The 22,178-nt window shown below is 46.6% G+C and overlaps 1 protein-coding gene across 1 annotated transcript in view; it reads right to left on the bottom strand.

Moving 5' to 3' along the window:
• Positions 1-22,178, bottom strand: part of EPHA10 (EPH receptor A10) — a 100,204-nt gene that overhangs the window by 47,696 nt on the left and 30,330 nt on the right. The gene's annotated exons all lie outside the window — the stretch shown is intronic.

The raw sequence follows: 22,178 nt of genomic DNA, 5'->3' as shown, positions 1-22,178 counted from the left end.
ACCTTTCCGCAGAGTCAAGGAAAGAGTTGGGCAGTTGCCAGATTTTAGCTCCAGCAGGTTGGAGAGGCCTGAGGAGAGCAGTGGGGGGCTCTCCGTGCGGACAAGGAGGAGGCAGGCGATGAATAATGCATGGCCCAGGAGGGACAGGGAAAGTTCCAGAGAGGACACAGACGCAGCAGCAGGATTTGGCCACAGTCTGAATGGGAGGGAGGTACTGAAAAAGGGAAGTACCAACAATGACAGAGCATTTACACTAAGGCCCCTTCACACTGCCAGAACGGTGTCGAGAGACTTAGTGTAAATGAGGATCAAGCCGTAAAGCTGCAAGCCTGGGCAAATAGGAGGAGTGTGGTTTTATCAACACAGGAGATGGATTGTGGGCAGTGAGGTGGTGTCAGTGATATAGTCATCGATACTGAATGATATGAATAGAAACTTACAAACTAATACACTTTTGGTTCCCATGTATTCTCTGTAAATTACCTTTGAGGGTCAACTAAACAAGTAATTAATTTCAATGGTGACCCTAAAAGCATTTGGGAAGAGAGAAGCCTGAAAACAAATGTGTGAGAGTCATGGTGCAATCAGCCGGACAGACTTGGATAGACATGCTTTCCTCCATGGCTTATGGAGCAGGAGATCCAACCAGGACCCCTTGCCCTCTGTCTGTTGTGGGAGCCACCTCCAGCTGAGCCAATAGGGGCTGCAATGAGGTTGACTCAGCTGGAATTCAAGCTGAACATATGAGCAGAACATAACTTTCAGGACCACACTTTGCTTGCTTCTCCTTCCTCTCATTTGTGAGGTGCTGCTGTTTGCTATGCCTGCATCAGCCCTTCATCAGCTTCCTGAATATTTAAACTTAATCACTTTTAAACTTCCCAGCTGCACAGTTCCACAAAACATCCACATCTTATTGTTGTTAAGGAGTTCACTGCTGAGATTGTTCCTTTTACAAGAGATTAGTGCAGGGCACTCCGGTTCATTAATTTTTTACCGTGATATAATACTGGCAGCTACACTTGTGGTCTTAGGACAAAGTACCAGATATATAGGATCAGCTGTGGATGACATTTATTCATAGGACAATGGAATGCTCAGGCAACACAAAGTTAAAGGAAGATTTTCATCTATTGCAAAGTCTTTTTGGAATTCACATCACCCTGCAAGTCAAATCAAGGTGCGGCATGAAGCATTTTATTAATCCTTCCTCTTCCTTGAGAGCAAAGTTGAGCTAACCATTCTCTGGTATTCTCTATGCTCCCTGGAGTCTGGCACATGTATGGACTGCTGCCTGGCAGAGTTGAGGTCTCTCATGCAACTGAGAGTTTTTTTTTTAATGTTACATAAATAGCCTTTCAGGAGTTGCCTCAAACCCACATTTGTTTTATGTCCTGATCCCTGCAATGTCCTGTCTCAGGTCTAGGTACATCTGCACCAAGGGAAGAGGAGAAGCATGCTCAGTAGCCATAGCCTTGCAGTGTCAAATCAGAGCACATGTCCATGAGACCTCCTCCAAGAGTGCTTTACCCGATACCAGCCAAGCAAACCAAGAGCATCAGGGGAAAGAAAAAATGGAGCAGGCTTTGCCAACGAGCTTCCCCAAATGTGGCCAGTAACAACAACAAAATGCTTTCACAGCTTAGACTGCAAGTCCCTCTCAGCACAGGAGAGAATTCGAGCTCAGCGCTTTCCCAAGGCCAATGCACCATGTTCCCAGAGATCTGTAACTCAGGCAGAGTTGCCCACTCTTCTTTGTCACGCGGTAAGAGACATCTTCTCTTAAACTGCTGGCAGAAACTGAAACATTGCATAATGTCAGTATTGCAGGCGCTGCACTGAGCTGCTGCCTGTTCTCAGCTCTATACAGCAGAGGAACTTTGTTGTAGTGAGTATCGATAGCATCTTGTGCAGCTTTCAACCTTAAAACAAGGATTGTTTCCCTATTTGCAAAAGGCCAGTGAATCTGCTCTTGTCTCTGAAAACCCAGATTAAATAGGATTCTTGCACAATGTTACTGCCATGCAAAAAACTAACAACTGCCTGGCCGTTGTCAACACTACTTCTCTATGAGATGCAAGCCAAGCCTCCCAAGCCCAGTCAGGTCAGCTCAGAATTCTCAGAAGCAAAAATAGAGCGACTGGGAGAAATTGTCACTGAAGCAGCTGTTCTCTCCTTGTCGTCCTTCCTGGCACTCACCAGAATTCTGGGGAAGCTGCAGGATGATGCACTGAAATAGGAAACCAGGGTCTGCAGTTGCCAACAACTGCCTCCCACAGCTCCCAATTCATAAAAAAACACGGGTCCTTAATCATGGTGAGGAAGCCAAAATAGGATTGGATCCTGCTCTTATTCTCTCAGCTGGGATCGATTTAAGAATGCACAATACCATATATTTTTGGCAGTCTTTGTTTTAAGCAAACCTTGCAAAAAGCTCAAGTCCAGTGTTTTCCCCTCTACTGGATTTGTCCCTTCCTGTTTGTTCACTTCTTGCTGCAAGAGAGAGTGGTGCTCAATTTGCAAGGAGGCCATATTCCTATGGGATTTGCCATGATGATGATGATGATGAAGAATTTCCTTGAATGTCTCCTTGTTGTGTTAGGGAGAACAAAATCCCCCAACCTCCTATCTTCTCCAGACCATTCAATATGCCATAGACTTTTATCAAATCCTCTCGTCTCCTTTCTAAGGACAACAACCCCAAACTTTTCAACGTCTCTTTCTAAAAGAATTTTTCCAGGCCTCCTAACCATTTCTGGAATCCTTCTCCAACCTTCTCCCGCGCCCCAAATTATGCACTATCCTTCCTGAGAGGGGGTGACCAATGATGCACAAATATTTCACATGAGGACACACCATCGATTTACATAATGTCATCACCATCGTTATTGTCGTCTGCACCCCACTCCGGGCCTCCAGGTGCTTCCACAATATAAATGTTAAATAATGGTAATGACCCGATAATCTATGACCAAACTCGTGGTGCTGAGCATACCAAACTACCTGCCTCCCTCCTAGTCCCTCACTGATGCCCATGCAAGCGACCACTCACATTCTTTACTCTCTGCATTGACAGCAAGCACACTTGTTCCCATCTTGTTAAAACACCGTGCGTGCTCAAAATAGTAGCAAAACAAGCATCATTGATTTGTGCTGTAGGTTGGCAGATAGATAACCTGGCAGATGCACCCGTGGGAAGGTTCGCTTTTACATACACAGCTGCTACATTTCTGTGAAGGGAGGAGTGGAGATGGTTCTATCAAAGGAAGAAAGTGACATCAACTTTCATGCCTGACCTTTTCTGGAAGGAGAGCAGGTGCTAGTGGGGATGCAGCGTTCAGACGCACATGGCAAAGCTGCTCAGATTATGGTAGGACATCTGTGTCTTCCCCTGCCCAACAGAACTGCCGCATCCTCTCCATTTCACAGCACACGTTAGTAACTGAGAGCCTCAAACAATTAATTTATCCTCCATTTCCTTGTAAGGTAGGAAAGTATTAACCATGTTTTAAAGATAGGGAAATGGAGGTGACTGGCTGACGGTCACACAGGAAGAATGGCAGAAGCAGGAATTGAACTCAGGTCTCTGGAGTCCCATTCCAGTGTCTGCACAACCAGGCCCCTAGAGCAGAGACTGCTCTAGACCCACAGATGGGATTCCAGCTCTTCCATGCAAGTACAATAGCATGAGATAGTGACTTAAACACAAGCAACGTGAAGCCATTGCCAGTGCACACAAAGCTACACCGAAAAATCCTTAGGCTGGGCAAGTGAAACTGCTCAGCAGTGGCACCTGTGGTAACTGGAGCACTGTGACCTGCAGAATGAGAACCACCCTCACCCCAGGTCTCCCGGGGACACAGACACACTCGAAGGTCAAGGGTCTGCACCATGCCCCATCATGACCTGGCTGAGTGATGGAGTCCAGTTGTTAATTAAGTGGTGGCAGAGGGATTTAATTTGATGCCAACATAGTATCTGAGATGGAAATTCTAGGACTCCTGCAGCCTAATGGCTAACAGTGCAGTGCAGGACTCAGCTACTGTCAGTGTCTGCTCTCCTGCCCACGTTCCCATCTGCGGCTCACAATCCTATCGGGGCAGACGTCAGCGTAGCGCAGCTCCTCTCAGCATGGAATTGCATCGGCAGTAACGTGGCTCCTAGGGGAAAGACAATTCTCCACGAGAACAGGAGGACGGGCTGGGATATTGCTACTGGCATCTTATAACTCGGCCAAGAGATTAAAGAGATTCAATCTCAGCCACTCTTACTAAGGGGAAAATCTACAGCCAGTTTTCTGTTGCCATCTTGCTGTAAGAACCACGGAGACACGGCTAGATTTAAATAAGTAGAAACCCGCCCGGGGTAAGTAATAGCAGGGGCTGTGATCCTGCTGCTGCAGTGGTTCTCAACTTGTTTATCATCAGGGCCCGCATATGTGGCCCATGACGTGTTGTGCGGGCCACATCCAATACTACCTGTATGGCCCTGAGGATGTCACATGGGCCCCAGCTTTGTGCTGATTGGGCTGCAGGTCGAGAACCACTGGGCTGTTGGGTTCACTGAGTTAAATTGTACACAAAGGTCCGTTGTAGAAGTAAATTTTATTTGCAGAGAGGGGTCCCGGTCAGAAATCCTCCCATTCTGCCCGGATTCCACAGCCGTTTCCTTGCTACAGCTGTCACATGTAAATGTTTGCAGCTCTATTACACTGGTAAAGTCAGGACCCTTCCTTGATAGGGCTTGGCTAGCTGCAACGGAGCAGTATACCTCCCCTCCTCTCCCAGGTTTACGCGGAGTATCTGTCTAGCTCTGTATAATGCAGAAGCAGCAGCTGCAAAGCGCTTTTTAAATTATGCAATGGATTTAAATCAGACAAATGTGAGCATGAGCATGTTACAACCCACTAAAACTGACCCAGCAAATCAGTAGAGTCCAATGAAAATCAATAATCCATTCTCTGTGGCCTTACCATTCACCTGACTACCAGAAACATGCTTATTGTTTTGCAAAGAGGAGTGGGGCAGGGACTTGAGTAAATGTGGCAGCTTAGCATAAAATAAAGAAAGAGGATAAGCACAGAGGGGAGATTAAATACGAGGTTGAAGCCACTTCCTATTATGGATTTAGGAATGAAACCTAATGCTAATACTAAAAGAAGGACACACTCCTCTATATGCTTCCTCTCTGCCCGACAGCAGTGGTACATGTCTGCTCCTCCACACCGTCCTTCAGAAGGGGTAGGCTGATATTGTAGAGAAAAGGGACCTGTGAATGGAAATCAGCAATTGCTCCAGCACGCAGCAGGGCTGGGAGAGGACTCCCCTTCTGGGTGAATTTCAGCACAAGCACTTGGAAGATCACAACTGTCTGCAGCTGGAAGGGGAGGGAGGCTGGATTTCTTAGCCCATCTGCATGATATCTCTGCTTATAAAAACCAAGAGCTTCTTCTGTGGCTCGTGCTAGTAGCTCTTTCCTTGAAACTGGGAGCGAAGCCTCTGGCCACTACCCCCCACCCAGAATGCTGTGCTGCCTTGTGTGTTGTCCAGTCAAAATCTGGAACTCCCCGTATTGAACGTGAGCTTCATCTTTCCAAGCCGCAGGACAGAGGAGGATGTTCTGAACATTTCCTCCATGGAGCCGTTTTCAGATGTAATCACACTGAGGTACTTTGTGAGGGGAGCTCCGTCTCCTTGCAAGGCACTTTAAAGCATTTGTAAAAGGCTAAATGGTTATGGATACTACCAGGGCTCAGAACTTCACAAAACAACATCATGTAGCCAATCCAGCACTCGGACAGTAGAGACATTCTCTGTGGAAATGGAAAGCACCGAATTCATGGCAAGGTCAATCAGAATAATAAGAGAAGAACTGAGAAATGAAGTCAGTTATGTCAATCTCTCCCATCAGCAAATAACAGCGAAACATGCTCTGCCCTCGTCAAAAAATAACTGACCGTGCTGGCAAACTCTCAGCACACACCCCAGTCTGGAGGGGGCAGCTTGCATTGCACGTGGCACGAGCCGCAAGATTCATGTCACAAAAGAGCCCTCAGCAGGAGGGATCTGACTGAAAGGAAGTTTAGCTACTTTAGCTCACAGGATGTCAAATTATTTGTGAAGTTCCAAATTTCAGTGCAACTGCCAGCTTTCTGCACCCCCCAAGAAGCTGTCAGAGCAGAAGTTGGGGTATTTACCACCCGCTGCCACTGCAGTAGCAGGGCTCCAGCGCGGGACAGAAACCTCCACAGATTTGGAAGGAGGCATTCTCAGAAGTTGCATTCAGCTTCGCCGAGCATTCAGAGAACGGCTTTTAAACAAACTGTGATCACTGCCAACTCATCTCCCTGCTAGATCTGCATCCAACACCGCTGTGACATCACAAGCACTGATGGGAGGGGCAGACAGGCAGGGACTCGGAGCTCTGATTTGCTGCAATTACGGAGAACCCAGCTTGAGTTTCAGATTATTAAAGTGGCAAAGTTACTTGGTTTAGAGAAATGGGGGGGAGGGAGTGAAAGACCCCAGGGTGACTGTAGGTGACTCAGACTGCAGGGACTGCTCACGTACAGGCTTCCTAAGCATTCGTGTGGTGGGAAGTCTGGACCCACCCCCATCTGAGTGGTGAACACAAGAGCAGACCAGTATTCCATCTAGTGCCTCTCTCCCGCAACCACCTCACCCCTTCTCAATCTCTCCACTGGCTCCCTTTCTCATGCCACCAAAAATCCATGCTTACTGGTCTCACTTTTACACCACTGCTCTTGCTCCTTCCTATTTACCTCCCCTTGTCGCTTAGCAAGACATCTTCTTTGGGCCACCGCCCTGAGCCCTTCATCCGCCTGTTTGTCAGCTTCTCAACAAGTGGCACTGGACCGTCTGCGCCTTTGAGCGCTTCATATGGAATGCTAACCCTAAACCGATGCAGAAAGCCACGTTCCTCTTCTCAAGACCCTTCTCTGCAAAGGTACCTACAAGAGATTTTCCAGACTTTATTACCCCGTTATTTCCCCTGTTCTAGCTCCTCCACAAACAAGGCAGAGCAGCAGGAGACGCCCCAGGGCCACATAAAAATGTTTTTCCACAAAGTCAAGCAGCAGCCCACACCAAAGAAAGAGCATCATTATGGGACACATACACACATTTCTCTGCAAAATGCAACTCACTGGTCTCACACAAACACCATTTTTCTGGCTTTGGGGCCTGATCCGCATGTGGGAATCCCACTGAAGTTTCCATTCACAAGTCATTCACAGGACAGGACAGCAGGGGGGACCCCTGTAACCCGAGCCTGGCCTGAAAGTGGCCAGATCCTGCTTTCTGGCCCTGGGGTGGGGAAAGTTATGCCAGAGCTAGATCACTCAGTCCCTTAGAGTCTTGAACAGAAATACACTCAAATCCAACTCACTTTTTCTAGCCAAAGCTAAGGACGCCTGTTGCATCACATGGCAATGACACATTCATAGAAGGTAGAAAGCTGCCCACTGATGTGCAGCAGTTCAGATCCAAGCGTAAAGCTTTACAGCTCAAATGCCCTAACAGAAGCTGAATTTGTAATTAAACACGTTTTCTTCTATTCTTTCTTCTCTCCCCTTTTTGCTCTTGTGTGAGGCTCAGATACATTACATCTAGGGGGTTTGTTTAGCTGTAAGTGTAGGAGGAAACAGATTGCTTTTTCCTAATCATGTTTCCATAACAGCCTGAGGACACTGTCCCAATCCTCAGACCAGTAAGCAATTTCTGGAGCAGTTGCCACACTGGCTTTTCACCTTCTACTTGAGCTTCTATGATAAATTATCTCCCGCTTGGGATTTTCCCACATTCACTATGGCTGCGCAGCCAAATTTTGGTCATGAGTTTGTTTCTTCTAGATAACTGTCTTTGCAAAAATCAGACTCCCCCTTTCTGGAATTCTTCATTTCCCTTAACAATGGTTCTTCTGCTGCTCAATATGGTCTCCTTTACCTTTGTTTTGTTATATACCTCTCCAACATTTAATTTCTGAACTTTTTGACAGATCTATTTTTCTCATTGTCTCAACTTACTTTGTTCACCTACAAACCCTACAGCCATCTCTAAAGCAGAGAGGCAAAAAACCTGAAGGACACAGTATGCATTAGCACTATTGAACTCGTTCATGTTGTTTAATTCATAGCTATAGTGGAAGTGTTGTATGCTTGCCAGCACGAATCAATAACGCCTGCGGTTTCTCTCCCAAACGCCTATCCGATCATTTATAATTAACACAACAGCTCAGTAGTCTTCTAAAATCAATTCCTTTCATTTTTTTTTGAGAAACTGTATTTGTCAAAGTTTGTACACATTTAATGTGTGTTAATTTTCTGTGCTGAGATGTTTAATAGCATGCATTCATGAAAAGACCATAAAGGAGAGATGACAGGACAAACCCACCAAAACTAGTGATTCAGACCAGTATGTTTATGAGCTGTTATTGGTCACGTGTACACGTCCTCACAAGTTAAACCTGGAACCTTCAATCCCCTCACATCCTCCCAGTCAGAGCCAGCAGCCCAGCCTCCTTCAAACAGGTCCCTGGTCCCAGAGGAGCTATTTAGCTGGAGAGAGAATGCAAACAAATCTGGATTAACCTGGTCTAACCACTCCAAGTGCCACACACATCATCAAACACCCCATTACTGCATTCGGCAGTAGGAGTGAGGGGGTTACAGGTTCATTCTGAGGCTTGTTGCTAATCTGTTCTCAGTGGAACATGGATGACCACTTGGTGGTGGGTGTTTCTTGCAGGGAAAACACTGAAGGGCAGGGGCAAATGAGGAGTGGGTTGTGGTACATTTTAGGTTCCTCTCAACCTCTGCTCAGAAACTAGTCCCTTCAACTCTCTGCTCATTTAACAGGGATCACCCAAAGCTCTAGGTATTACACACAAATTAACACACCACAGGGTAGATCCCGAGAGACTGTAGAAAGACCCCTTTGAAGCACATCAGCACACAACATTGCAGGAGAAAGTTCTTTGTTGCCCGTGGGTGAGGGACAAGGCAGAACTTAGCACTAAACCAATTTTCTCCTTAGAATCCATCAGTTGCATAGGATGGAGGTTTAGAAGGGAGGAGAACTGGCTTTCACAGAGGATAATTGTGCTGCTGTGTCGAGGCCTCGTGATGAATCACACACACCAAGTGCCTTCAAAGTCCCTATTCCAAAGCCAGCTCCTGTCACACGGTGATAAAACAGTGACATCATTTCCCCTAAGGCAAGAGCATTTGCTGCAAATTTCAACTCTGTCGTATAGATAAAATGATGTATCAAGCTGACATCTATTCATACAAAGAGAAATGTCACTGTCCCAGCTGGAGTAGCGCTGCTGCCTATTAATCCAATAGCCACAAACAACGTGAGCTGGAATTAATTTGCTCTTCGCCAAAGAGTAGAAATAAAAATCAATATTTATCTGGGTGTGGCTCCCTACAATGACGTTTGAAAGCTCCATAGTCAGCTATTTTGTAGCGCTCCAGTCTGCTCTGTAGCATTGGGTGCCAATGATGCAGGATGAACAGACATCAGGGCTCTGGCCCTTCCCCCCTGCCAATGAACCCTCCCCACCCATCACTGTGCCCCCGTAACTGAGGGGTGGGCAGACGCAGGGCAGCACGCAAGTTCAAGAAGGAAGAACCCACATTCACACCACCTCTGGGACATTCAGCACTGCACAATTCGCCAGGCACTTTCTGGAGACAGCCTCCTCCCTCTGAATCAGAAGTTGCTGGCCGCTCCTGGGAGGCAGGCCATGGAACCAGGTAGACTACATGTATGATCTGGTGAGGCAAGACTAATGAGAGCGAAGGGACAATGAAAAACCAGGGGAACTGCTCTGGAGACCACTAAGGAGAACGGGAGCCATCATCCCCACCCTCAAAGAATTGCTGGGGGCGGGCACCCCGTCCGCTGTTCTAACTTGCTGTCTTGAACCAAGTGACCTTGTCTCTCTTCTGACAAGGTGCAAGTTATATCCAGCAGATTCACACATGAAAATAATTCAGTGCAGTGGCACCCAAAGAGTGCTGGACTTTGCGGAGACGCAGGAGGTCAAAACCCCTGCCCTGCAGAGCTTCCAAAGGGAAAGAGAAAACAGGGGGCAGGGTGGTGCCTGGTACATAGCTCAGTTCCCCACTTTAATTTAGCACATATACTAGAGCTCCTGCTGCCCTGCTACGAGCCAAGAACGCCTGGCAGGTTGCTTGGGGGGCTGAGGTAGATGTAGCTTTCAGGAAGGGTTTGAATGCCAAGAAGGCTGGACAGACAAGCTCAGAAAGGGCATAAGAGTGGGGTGGACGAAAATAAAGACATTGTTGTGAGAGAAGCAACAGGCAGAGTATGGACACTGACACACTGGTGCTCTACCATAACCCCCCTTTCCCTGCCCCCTGCAGTGGGAGTGCTGAGCTCAGAGAACGGGATTGCAGCTTTAGTGCATCTCCTTCCACGAGTCTCACTTTGCCAACTCTGCCTCTGCTCAGAAGGCTTCTTTTCCGTCCCTGTCCATGACTGATTAGAATGCCCAAGCCTCATCATTCAGGTTCTGGGGAGAGACGGGCAGAACCGGCTGACACTGTATGATAGCTAAGATTTGTCTCCCCTCTCCAAAATGCTCAGACCCCACCTTTCAAGATGGTAGTTACCTTTGTGTGCGAGTTCATGTCAGACTAAACATGGTGTGTCACAACAAGGAAACCTCGAAGCAAAGCCCCCAAGCTGGAGGAGACAGAGCATCTCAGTGTGTTGCCAAGTTAACCCCGCACCACCCTCCCCGAGTGGAGGCAGAGTCAGACAGCTGCTGGCGCTGCCCAGGGGAAACGGCAGTCAAGCCGAAGGCTGCAGGACCCACATTCAGTCCCACTCCTTTGGGAAGAGGAATTCCAACTCTGCCTATAGCTTGTGAGGTGCCGGGGGAAGACGAGACAGAGCAGAGAGGTGGATGTCCAGAACATGAACGTTTTTCTGTGTTAAAGGAACTCTGCAGTGGCTTTGGCTACGTTCAAGCTGTTCCACGCAAGCTTTTGCTTCACTATAACTAGATTGATTTAGACAAAAAGAGTTAAAGTGGCCTGGTCCCTGAGCCCCTTTATGCTGCTCTAACTGCATCCACGCTGGGAGGTCAGGCTGCTTTAACTGTAAACTGTATCAGCCGAGCAATGGGTAAGGCAACATAAACATCTGCCCACAGACAAGCCCTCAGAGACAGACAGGAGATACCAGAAGAGAAGAGCAGAAACGTCTGTTGGCCAGTTAGCAAATTGGATTTTACCCAGCATTGCACGAGATCCTCTTTGGTGCCTTGCCCCCTTCTCAGCTGTAACAGCTAGATCATGCAATATCTTTGGGGACCATCTTGTATTACGTTTATGTATCACCATGGGCCAGAGATCGTACGCAACTCCAGAGGGAGGGTTCCCACAGCTCCTCCAGGAACCAAACACCAGGGAGCAGGGCGTGTGTGATTAAGATTTATCACTCAGGTTGTAAACACCTCCCCGTGGGGAGACCTGCCTAAACTGGGTCATGTGGGGTTTTCACAGGCCAACAGACAAAGATCTTTCTGGTATGTGGGCTTTGTTCTCCCTAGCTGCAGAAAAATCATTCCTGTGCTACCAGACTTCCACCCTTCTGCTCCACTGAGGAGCCGAAGTGAAGAACTCACTCACTTCACCCACCTGGAAAGAAAGGGGGGGGGAAGGGGAGGAAAAACAATCCTGGAGACAAGGGCAAAGTCTCTGGTGTCCATTGTATACGATCACAGATTTTGCTGTCACTAAATGAAATGCCAGGATGAAACCTTTTATAAGAGAAAACCGTGGATGAACCATTGAACTGGATTTGGTCTAGTACATCAGCAGGTAGGAGAGGGAGGGGTGTGAGCAACAGGCCCCCAGAGTGAGCCAGGGATTAAGTGCATAATCTATTCCCCTACAAAGGGCAAGGATGAAAGATGAATCACACAGAGAGGGGCAGCCGTTAAACAGCCTCTTTTCCCTATAGAAGAATCAGTCTTCATGTTTCTTAGTGAAGATCCTATTCTAGCTCACTTCTCCAAGTAGCATTCTTGGCCTTAAGGTGTCTAGTCATCTGAAAACCCAGCACACTCTACCAGTGATTCCACAAATCCCCTTCCAGTCTGTGGCTAACCGATACCTGCTCCTCCAGTGTGAGGCAAATGGAGCGATTACTCAGAACTATGGCACAATCACCCCACACATTGTTAGTGACTTCTCATTACAAAGGACCGAACAGCTGTTTACAGATTGTCTTATGTATTTTACACATACCGGATCTGCAGGTCCCTAGGTGGAACCTTGCATGTGAACTACACAGATGCTACTTCCACGTTTCCTGTTGGGTGACTGAAGTAATGTGAAAGCAGTTACAGCTGCACGCCAGCCCCCTTCCTGATGTCAGTGAAGAAAAGGGTCCCAGTACACAGGTCTACAGCAAACTGGACATTCGAAGTACTGTATAAATATCAATCTCACTTGTCTCTGCACCTGCAATTTGTGTCGCCTCCAGTGGTATGAACTACAAAACTGCTCTCTCTGCAATTTCTCTCCGGAGTTCTTCCCAGGGATTTTAGTTACCACTGATGCCCCCTGTACCAGGCTGACTCTTGGCCTCTCATCCATCTGATTGCCATTATTAAGCTTAACTTACTGTTATGTTTCAAACATTGTATCAGACTATCAGGGAGGACGTGTGCTTCTTAACACACAGAGATGGATGAAAAGAGAACCTTTGTCAAGGAAGAGCTACACGTGCTCTGTGTAGGCATATCGTAGATTCCCAAGCCCCATGGCAGGCGCGGGGAGATGGAGCAGAATATCAAAGTACTAAAAGGTGGGAGAAATTCACCCACAATCTCATGCCAGGTAGATCAGAGGACATTCCCACTGCTAATACATGCACATTACCACTGGGTGATCATCTGGATCTGGGAAAATTTCCCCATTTTCGGCACTCACTACACATTCAAGCCAAGACCCACCTGTACCAAAGTGGTCTCTATCTTTGGGTTCTCACCTTGAGATATGCAAGGTCTGGTTTTAGAAGACTGTTAATGCTCAGCACCTCTGGAAATCTGCTCCTTGCTGACTCCAATTTACTTTAAGTAAATTTAAGCCCAAGATCTTCGAGGAACTAATCCCCGGACAAAGCAAAAGGCTCCTCCTCCGTCCTGTGAGCATAGCAGAGGTTTTCTTATGCTCCTCCAGCACTATACGAGGTGCTGCAGATTTCATGTCATTAAGTTTCAAACTCTAAAGATTACATTTAAATATCATTAAGGGAGTCCGGGCGAGAAGCGCAGCAGCTTAGCCCTCGGCAGCAAACCTGGCTCTGATGTAGAAACAGGCCAACTAATTTCCAGCCAAAGCTTCTCTGGAGTGCAAAGTGCTGGTGCTCAGAACGGGCCAGAGTCAGTTTCCCAAAGAAGCACCATGCCCTGCCCCTCACCCCAAAGAGGGCAGAATAGCCCTGATACCCCCAAAGAGATGCTTGGAGGATGGGAGCTGGCCATGTACCCCTCTCCTTCCCATAGGAACTGCTGAAGAGGTGGCAGTGTTCATTTCCCATCTATTTCTGACTGGGGGTAAGGGACTGTCTCTCTCTCTCTCTCTCACACACATACACACACACGCAAACACCCCTTGCTGGCACCAGAGAGCCAAGGTGGCCCATGGAACACACGACCTGTGGGTCGAGGAAAACTCAGCCAGTCTGGATAACTGTGCACACGTTGAATGCTGAGCCTGGAGTTTGCCGTTGCCAGCTCGCTGCCGGGATGGGAGTGTCTGAATCACAGTGCTGAGGCCAATGCAGCCATGACCCCTGTGAGCATCAGGTCATCACACTGAAGCTGTCGATCGTTCGGGTTTCCCTCCATTACCACCAAGGTGTATCAGTTACTGACAAAGGCAGTGAATGCCAGAAAGCTGCCACTTCCCTTCATTCACCTGGCCCCGGGGAAGGTTTTGCCAGCTGGCCTGTAAAATGCTATTGCCACGTGTGTGCTGGCCTTCCTCACAAGTTCCATTAGCTTCCATCTGAACTGTCTTTCTCTAGCACATCTATTGCCCCCCACCCCCCGTACTGACTATTTGAATCCTTCCAGACTAGGTGTCTGGCAATTGGCCGCAGTGCCGAGGAGATCACGGAAGAGAGTCATTTCAGGAGGGAAGGAGAAGCCCGGTCTAATGAGCTGGAATAACCAGAGAAGAATTTCTTGCCAGCATTAAGCAGGGAACGTGCAGCCCAGTCTACAGTTCTGGGACTCAGATAGCATCCAGCCCCCATTGAGTTTGCCTGGACCAATCCCCACCCTGCCAATCTGATTGAAGTGGCCATCTGAAGCTAGTCGTACACCAGCCCCTTCACAGCTCCCAACACTTGCAGAATGGGGGGGGGGGGGCATGCTGGGAGCCCTGGAGATACCCCTCAGCAGAGCCATCAAGGGAAAATGTGTCTGTTCCCCTGGTTTGAAACACCTGTGGTGCATGCAGGCAGGAGCACCAGCCAGCGCTCTGGAGAGAGAGCCCTGCTAGTGCTCACACTCTTGGGATACAGCAAAAAGTAGAGGAGTCTAATGACATTTATTTTATTGCCCACAAGGAAGCAAGTTCCTGTGGACCCTCCTCACCCCCCAAAAGTCCTGGACTTGTCTCCGAACAAGCCTGGCCTCGCACTGCAGACAGTGAACTCCAGCAGGAGGATTAACCAACACACACTGACTCTGCAGACAGCGTCAGCTTCATCCTGCCGCTTTGGGTGGGTTTGAATGAACACGTTTGCAGTAAGGATGGAAAGAGGTGTCGTCCCTACAGAGCCCTGACTGCTCCCTGCTCAGGCTCTCTGAGGCTCACCGTGACAGCTCCAAATTAGCAGCAGGTTCCACTCCACTCCTACAGTGAATAGAGAGTGTGACCGAAATAAGGACCACACTCATGGATAGACAGCTGCTCGGATGCCGAGACGCCCTCAGGTTAATTTGGCAGCACTGTGACAGTCATGCGAAGAAACCCTGGGGTGGAGGGCAACAGCAGCAACCCCTACCCCTCCCAAATAGCAAGTACAGACCGAGTCCTGCGCAGCTCCGAACCCTGCCAGGCAGTGCACAGAAGGGCCATTCCCTCCACTGCACACCTGGTGATGTACAGATTTGGGTCACAGCACTCAGACAGTAATTCACAACACCAGGCAGCAGAGGTAGCTGCCCCTGGATATGCCCAGCTATGGGGCAGATTTCTGGGCAGTACACGGGTCTGCTCTTGCAAATCTGTTTTTTTCTGGTACTGCAAGAAAAAGCTTAAATGCAGCAGAACACAATCCTGCTGCTTAGCGTACCATGTGGCTGCTCAAGACACAAACTGGCCCAGCCCCTGACCACATGAGAACAAACTGTTCCACTCTCTACACCTACCTATGAAGAGAAAAAAATTATTCTTCAGCTAAAAGTAATTTCAGGTGAGATAGATTGCTCAAGTGCATTTTCATTAGGGATGTGATCTCTTGTATTTTATTCCTGGGCTACACACACCAATTACATCAAGATGAGAAATACCAGGAGAGTGTGCAGGACACTTATCCTGATGGAGACGCAGCTAATACCAGTGTGTCACACCTGCTATCATTACTGGAAATTTACTTCGAGGAAAATTGGAAGAGAAGCCTTCATGTCATCGCTCTCTACGCAGACTCATTCAGAAGTCTGACAAACCCCAGCTCCTAATCCCCGGCTGGGTCTACGCTAGGGAATATCTCTTTTTCAGCAATCAATGCCCAGCACCCGGTATGGTTAGCCCAGTGCTGACCCATAAGTGTAGCTTGCACTGATGGAGCTAAATGGCATTTATGCCGCTTGAAATTGCCCCTCCCTGATATTTCTGGAAAAAAAAAACAAACCCATCGGGTATTTGTTCCTCAAAACTGTTGCAGTCAATCAATGACTTAATGCAGCAGGTCTTACTTTAAAACAAGGGTCTGCTCCTTTGAAACTGCCTTTTGAATGCTCCAGCAGCCATGCTGCCTGTTCGAGAGGAAAACTCAGGTTGCTCAGGAAAAATAATCTTCATGTTTCCTGTCCAGACTTTTGCCCCTGCACCGCAGATCAAAGCTGAGCTGCTGTTCAGTACTAGGGGCACCTCTCATGAATCACCACCAGCCCTCTTGTAACTAAGTAAGTGGCACCTGACTTCTGCAAGGAAGAGGTGGAGAGACAGGCAGAGACTGGAGGGCTCAGTTAGTTAAGGACACACCAATCTCTACAGAGCAATTTCTTCTGCTCAGATAGGCTTGTTATTGAATGTCTTATTTATATGCTGCTCCAGCACCTACCGTGGGAACCCCCTTGAAGAGGCTGAGCAGGGCAGGGGTAGGGAAATTCTACAGGCTTCTCCCCCTCCCCTATACAGGAGGTCAGACTAGGATCACGATAGTCCCTTTGGGCCTTGGAATCTATGATAAAGTGTAAGTGGTACAGCTCATGAGCTGGGGAAAAAGTGTAGTCAACAATTCTCATTGTCTCACAGAGGAGCTCTCCTGTCTTCCCCATACATGCTGGGTTTGCAATCTTCCCTTGTCTTATTGCAAAAACTGACATCAATATTTTGCAGACGGTGAGCAATACTGGTACAGAGCCCCGCTGTGAGGAAGAAAAGAAAATCTTGTACAATCTCCGTGCCTGTGGAAGAGGGACAAAGTCTGTGGGAAAGAGAGAGATCAATACTAGCACTGGATCAGTTCTTCAAAGGACAGTCATGCTCTTCCCTTTTAAACTCCTGTTATCTTGGCACCTTACTGTTAAAATGGATCTTTCAAACTGTGCCACTTTGGAACAGGAGGGAAATCAAAGGTAGTTTTTCTTCTGTTAGAGAACTGGTTTTCAACAATACTTTTCAATGTCTACAGTCTAAGGTGTTCTCAGTATCTTTGAAACCCTTAGCAAAACACTGCAATATATTTTTTGCCCTTCTTAAATAATTTTAAGTACACAAGTGAAATAAACTATGTGCAGATGCCAGAATTTTGTGCATCTCTTGAAATATTAATAAGCTCTTACTAGGAGAAATTAAATTCAGTGATTTTATCTAAAGGAAAATTAAATACCCCAAGTATTATCAGTATGGCAGCGCTGAAATATCCCATGATGTGAAGTTCACAAAAATATTCACTTGAATTCAGTGCAGAGTGACCAGACAGCAAGTATGAAAAATCATGACGGGGGGGGGGGGAATAGGAGCCTATATAAGAAATGGACCCAAAAATGGGGACTGTCCCTATAAAATCGGGACATCTGGTCACCTTAATTCAGTGCAATCCCCAGTACTGAACCAAAACCTTATAAACATTTCTCTTTATGTAGAGCTTTCCCTGAGGCCACATAAAAGCAGAGACATCAACAGAAGTCAACTGTAGTTTACCGTTTATCTGTTTCAATTTCATAACATAATTCACCAAGTTACAGGTCAGTCCATACATTGCACGGGAATATCCCCAGCCTACTCCCGATAACAACCTGGAACCTACTTGCCTTCCCGTGTTCCCCTGGCTAAGAGTGTAATACTTATCACCTGCCCTGCCTTTCAGCAGAACAATCAATATGTCCATCTAGGAGACAAATATCTATAACCTTAAGCTTAACAGGAATTTTGCAAACAAGTTATGATTCTTGTAATTTTCTGAATAGTTGATGCTAAAATTAAGAGTCACTGAGTAATTTGTGTCTAGCTCTGCCAGGATTTCCAGGGCCCTAATTATGTCAGACACACCATAACATTGCGATAGAATATGCAGGACAATAAAATATCCCCAAGCCTGATAAGCACGCCAAAAAGGAATGTACAGCAGAAACCTCTATCATAAGGAAAGGCACAGGAGAAAGTATGTGTGGGAGAGAGAGGCATCTGTTACGGGATAGGGTAGACTCAAACTGTAGGTTGTTAAACAGATGAGGGAGGGCTTCAGTAAGACAGAAGTTCTCAATGCAGTGTAAAGAGTTGTTTTGCTTTGGTTGCAAAAGCACTGCCACTACACTATGCTAATATGCAGAACCTGAATAGGGAAAGTGGCCTGTCTGCTTTTACTGTCCAAGTTGCTAAAGATGCCAAAACAAAGTCATGGAGCAAAAAGGAAGTTAGAGTCAATATAAAAGCTCTGAGATTATGTGGACTGAGGTGGCTTTATTTTTAAGCAAAAAAAAATCCTTTACTAGTGTTACTAAATCAATGTATATGTAAAGAATGCCCTTTAAATGCACAGAATTCTATCTGCCAAGGAAATTATGCAAAGCTGTATATTATGAGGGTTACTAGATAAATCACGAAAGCAAAGCCTGGGTGTTCAGTGCAAGTCACCAGAATCCCAAGAGAAAAATAAGTCCTTAAACTATATGCAGTTGATTATGCATAATACTCAGGCATCAGCCAAAAGACAAAATTAACTAAGGAACCTCACACAGGTTTGTAAGCTGAACACATTAAAAAACAAAGTGCTGTACATATGGATCCCTTTCTTTATTGTAATGAAAAAGCAGATTTGAGGCTTCAGAAGACTTTTTGCACTAAAGAGCTACAAGAACCCCATTTTAAATTAAAAAATTCTCTAATTTTCAACTAAAACATTATCTCCTCTCGTGACCTATTGCTTCACTGCAGCCTCCTGCGATGGGCAATGTTTCCATTAAAAATTAGAGAATTTTCAAATTAAAGATGTGACACTAACTATACAGCCCTCACAAAGGCCCCCAACACTATCCTCCACCCCATGCTTTGACACAGTCGGTAAGATCCCAGTTTGGGAAAGCACCTATGTGTTTAAAGTCAGACACATGTTTAAGAGCTTTGCTGGACCAGGCCTAACCACGTCTGGTACCTGGAAGCAATGGACAGATGGGAGGAGGCTGTAGCAGACACATACCTTGGATTACTTAAGGCTTGCACGTACCCATGACACTCTGACCTCTCTCAGGCTGTGGCAATCACACATACTCTACTAGGAAGAGTCATGTGCATGTAGGATGACCAGATGTCCCGATTTCATAGGGACAGTCCCAATTTTGGGGTATTTTTTTTATATAGGCTCCTATTACCCCCCATCCCCATCCCAATTTTTTCACATTTGCTGTCTGGTCCCCCTGTGTGCATGCAGTGCACGGCCTCACTGGACTAAGGAATCAGGTGCTGTCTGGTTTCCATTGGAAGACGACTACAAACACCACACCCTCCCTAGGCGTTCCCATTTCACTTCCCACTCAGAGTCACAGAAGGGCTTCTCCTGGCTTGCCAGCTTTGGTTCTGCATGGCTCTGGACATCTGCTGGTTGCTCTGTAAAGAGGCCTCATTGTTCCTGTTGCCCTTTCACAATAAGAAGTGTGTCTTTTCCTGTTGCTTTAGGTTAGATTTGGGTTTCTGCTCATTCCAATGGCTATAATACCAGCTAGCATTTATTAGAAAAGTGCCCCAACTTCCAAGACTGTTTGGAGGGGAAGTGATCTGCATGGGGCCCCCATCAAATCTAAGGCTCAGATTGTCTTCAACCTTTCTGAAGTCTGCTTTCTTACTTGGCTAATGCAAGTGCCTCTGTTCCCAGCATGGCATGGAGCACGCTAGGATTTAGGTGTTATTATCCTGAGTTACTTGTATTATCACAGTGCCAAGGAACCCGAACACCGACCAAGACCCCACTCTGCTAGGCAATGTACAAACAAAAAGACAGATGTTGCACCAGGCTTCCCATCTAAAGAAGTACTATTCAGACACACGGTCCCAGCCACGTGGAAAGATGCCACAAAAGCACTTTCCCTATTTAGCGAAGATGGAGTCTTTCTTTAAACACCTGTGTTCAAAACCTACACATTTTATATAAATAAAAATATTTCATTTCTGCAGCTCCTGGATCCCCACATCTGCCTCTCTCATCTTGGCTCTAGTGCAGCTTCATTTGTTCCACATTCCAGTAATTCTGACACTCAAGTACAGGCTGAATACTGAGGACAGCGAGAGAATGGTTGATGTGCAATGCAAACAAATAACCCTTAGGATTTACAAGGACACAAGCGCAGTACGCATTTGAGTGCCAATACGGGAAAGACATTGCCAATAACTCACTCAGTGCCAGCAACTGCCTTTTATAAAGCTGATGTTTGCGTTTCCTCTGTATGAAGAAACTTAACTGCCAGCTTCTGGCAGAAGACACTAAATCAAGTCCTGAGTTTAAGGCCCTGGAGGGGAGGCATTGTGATTTACAGGGGCGGCTCCAGGCCCCAGCATGCCAAGCATGTGCTTGGGGCGGCATGCCCCGGGGGGCGCTCTGCCGGCACGTCTGCGGGAGGTCCACCGGAGCCACGGGACCGGTGACCGGCAGAGCACCCTCGGCGGTGTGCCGCCATGCTTGGGGTGGCGAAATGGCTACCGCCGCCCCTGGTGATTTACTTGTTGTTACCTCATCCTCATCTGACCTCTAGGAGCAAGCTATTATAGCACCCACTAACCTCTCAGTGAGGAGCTCACTGTGTCAAGACTCTCACACGTCAAGCAAGCACTGATGCTCAACTCAGTTCCTGCAGCTGTGCCATCTCTTCCATTTCTGCTGAGTCCCCCATCTTAGGGTCTGTGGCAGGAAAACAGTGTCTTTATTTGCTTCTCTATGATGGGTAGCAGGGCCTGAAAGGTCTAATACAGTGGGGACATCGCTCCTTTTTTAAGAGTAACAGACATTCAGGTCTTGTTGAACCTGTCTTAAAAGTCTCCACAGATGACCAGAAAATTAGCAAGGTTAAGATACTGGACAATTCCTGCATGTTGCACTGGTTGAAAGCCCAGTTTTTCTCCCTGTCCCTCTATAAAAGATTTCAACACGAAACATTTCATTCAAAAATTTGACTGTTTTTGCAGGAAGACTTCATTTTGATTCAAATCACTTTTGCGGTTTCAAATCAGTATTCAAAAACAGGAAAAAAATCAAAAGGTTGGATTTGTCTCTTCTCTTTTTGGCATGGAGTGTAACAGAATGAATGAGGCTATGTCTACACTGGCAAGTGAAAGACAAAACTTTTGTTGGTCTGAGGTGTTAAAAACACACACACACACACACGAAAGACAAAAGTTATGTCGACAAGCGCCGCTCGTTGGGGGTGGAAGTTTCTTGTCAGCAGAAGAGCTCTCTTCTGCCGACAAACAGCGGCTACCTGTGCGCCTTTTAGCAGCACAGTTGTAACGGCCAGCCGTGTCGCTACAAACTGCGTAGCGTAGACATAGCGTGAGGAAGAGGTTGGGTTTTCTCTCACTCTTTCTTCCCCCATTAACATTCTGTAACTTCCCCAGCTTTGGACAAGTTAGAGAAAAGCAAAAGGAAAACTGAAACCCTAACTTTGCCACACTGCAATTCTTCCAAAGTTGGGAAAGTTCTGAAAAGCAACAAAATGATAAAATAAAACAAAACCCCACACATGCCCTGGGCATGATACATTTTATTGCACCCAGTGTCAAAATGGCAGGGGGGAGGCAAAGAGGGGAGAAAGATGGAGACACACCAATTATGTGTTTTCAAAAATTAAAATGAAACAAAATTTTGATAGAATCATACAATATCAGAGTTGGAAGGGACCTCAGAGAGGTCACCTAGTCCAACCCCCTGCTCGAAGCAGGACCAATCCCCAAATTTTAATTTCATTTAAAAATTTTCCTTAAAAAAAAGTCTAACAATTTAATTCAAAGTGAGATTTTCTTATTACAGTTCAACAAATCCCCTTTTTGACAGGAAAAAAAAATTTGTCAAAAAATTTCAACCAGCTCTGTATGTAAATAAGGCCGGATTAAACACTGTGAAGGAGATTTGTTTCCCTGTTTAGTTAAAGCTATTTTGTTGTAGCTGCGGGATAACTCATTCTGCAGCTATACACACATGCTTCGATTGATAACACGTGTTAAAAAGCCAGATTTGCACCACATCATGTGGACTTAAACACAAAGATTCAAGTTGACCCACAAACAATTTGAATTGTAGAAAAGTCCTATAGAGGGAAGCTTTCTGTCAAGGGCTCTGCACGCCAACCCTTCAGCTAAAGGGCTCAAGAAGCCAAACGCAGGAAAGAAAAGACTTCTTGCCTGAGATTTCTGCAGTAAAAACCAAAGCAGATACTTCAGGCCTTCTTTATAT

Source organism: Chelonoidis abingdonii, chromosome 25 (genome assembly GCF_003597395.2).
Source record: "Chelonoidis abingdonii isolate Lonesome George chromosome 25, CheloAbing_2.0, whole genome shotgun sequence".
In the NCBI taxonomy this organism is placed as follows: domain Eukaryota; kingdom Metazoa; phylum Chordata; order Testudines; family Testudinidae; genus Chelonoidis; species Chelonoidis abingdonii.
The sequence above is the reverse complement of the archived record's forward strand: the minus strand, read 5'-3'. Positions and strand labels throughout refer to the sequence as shown.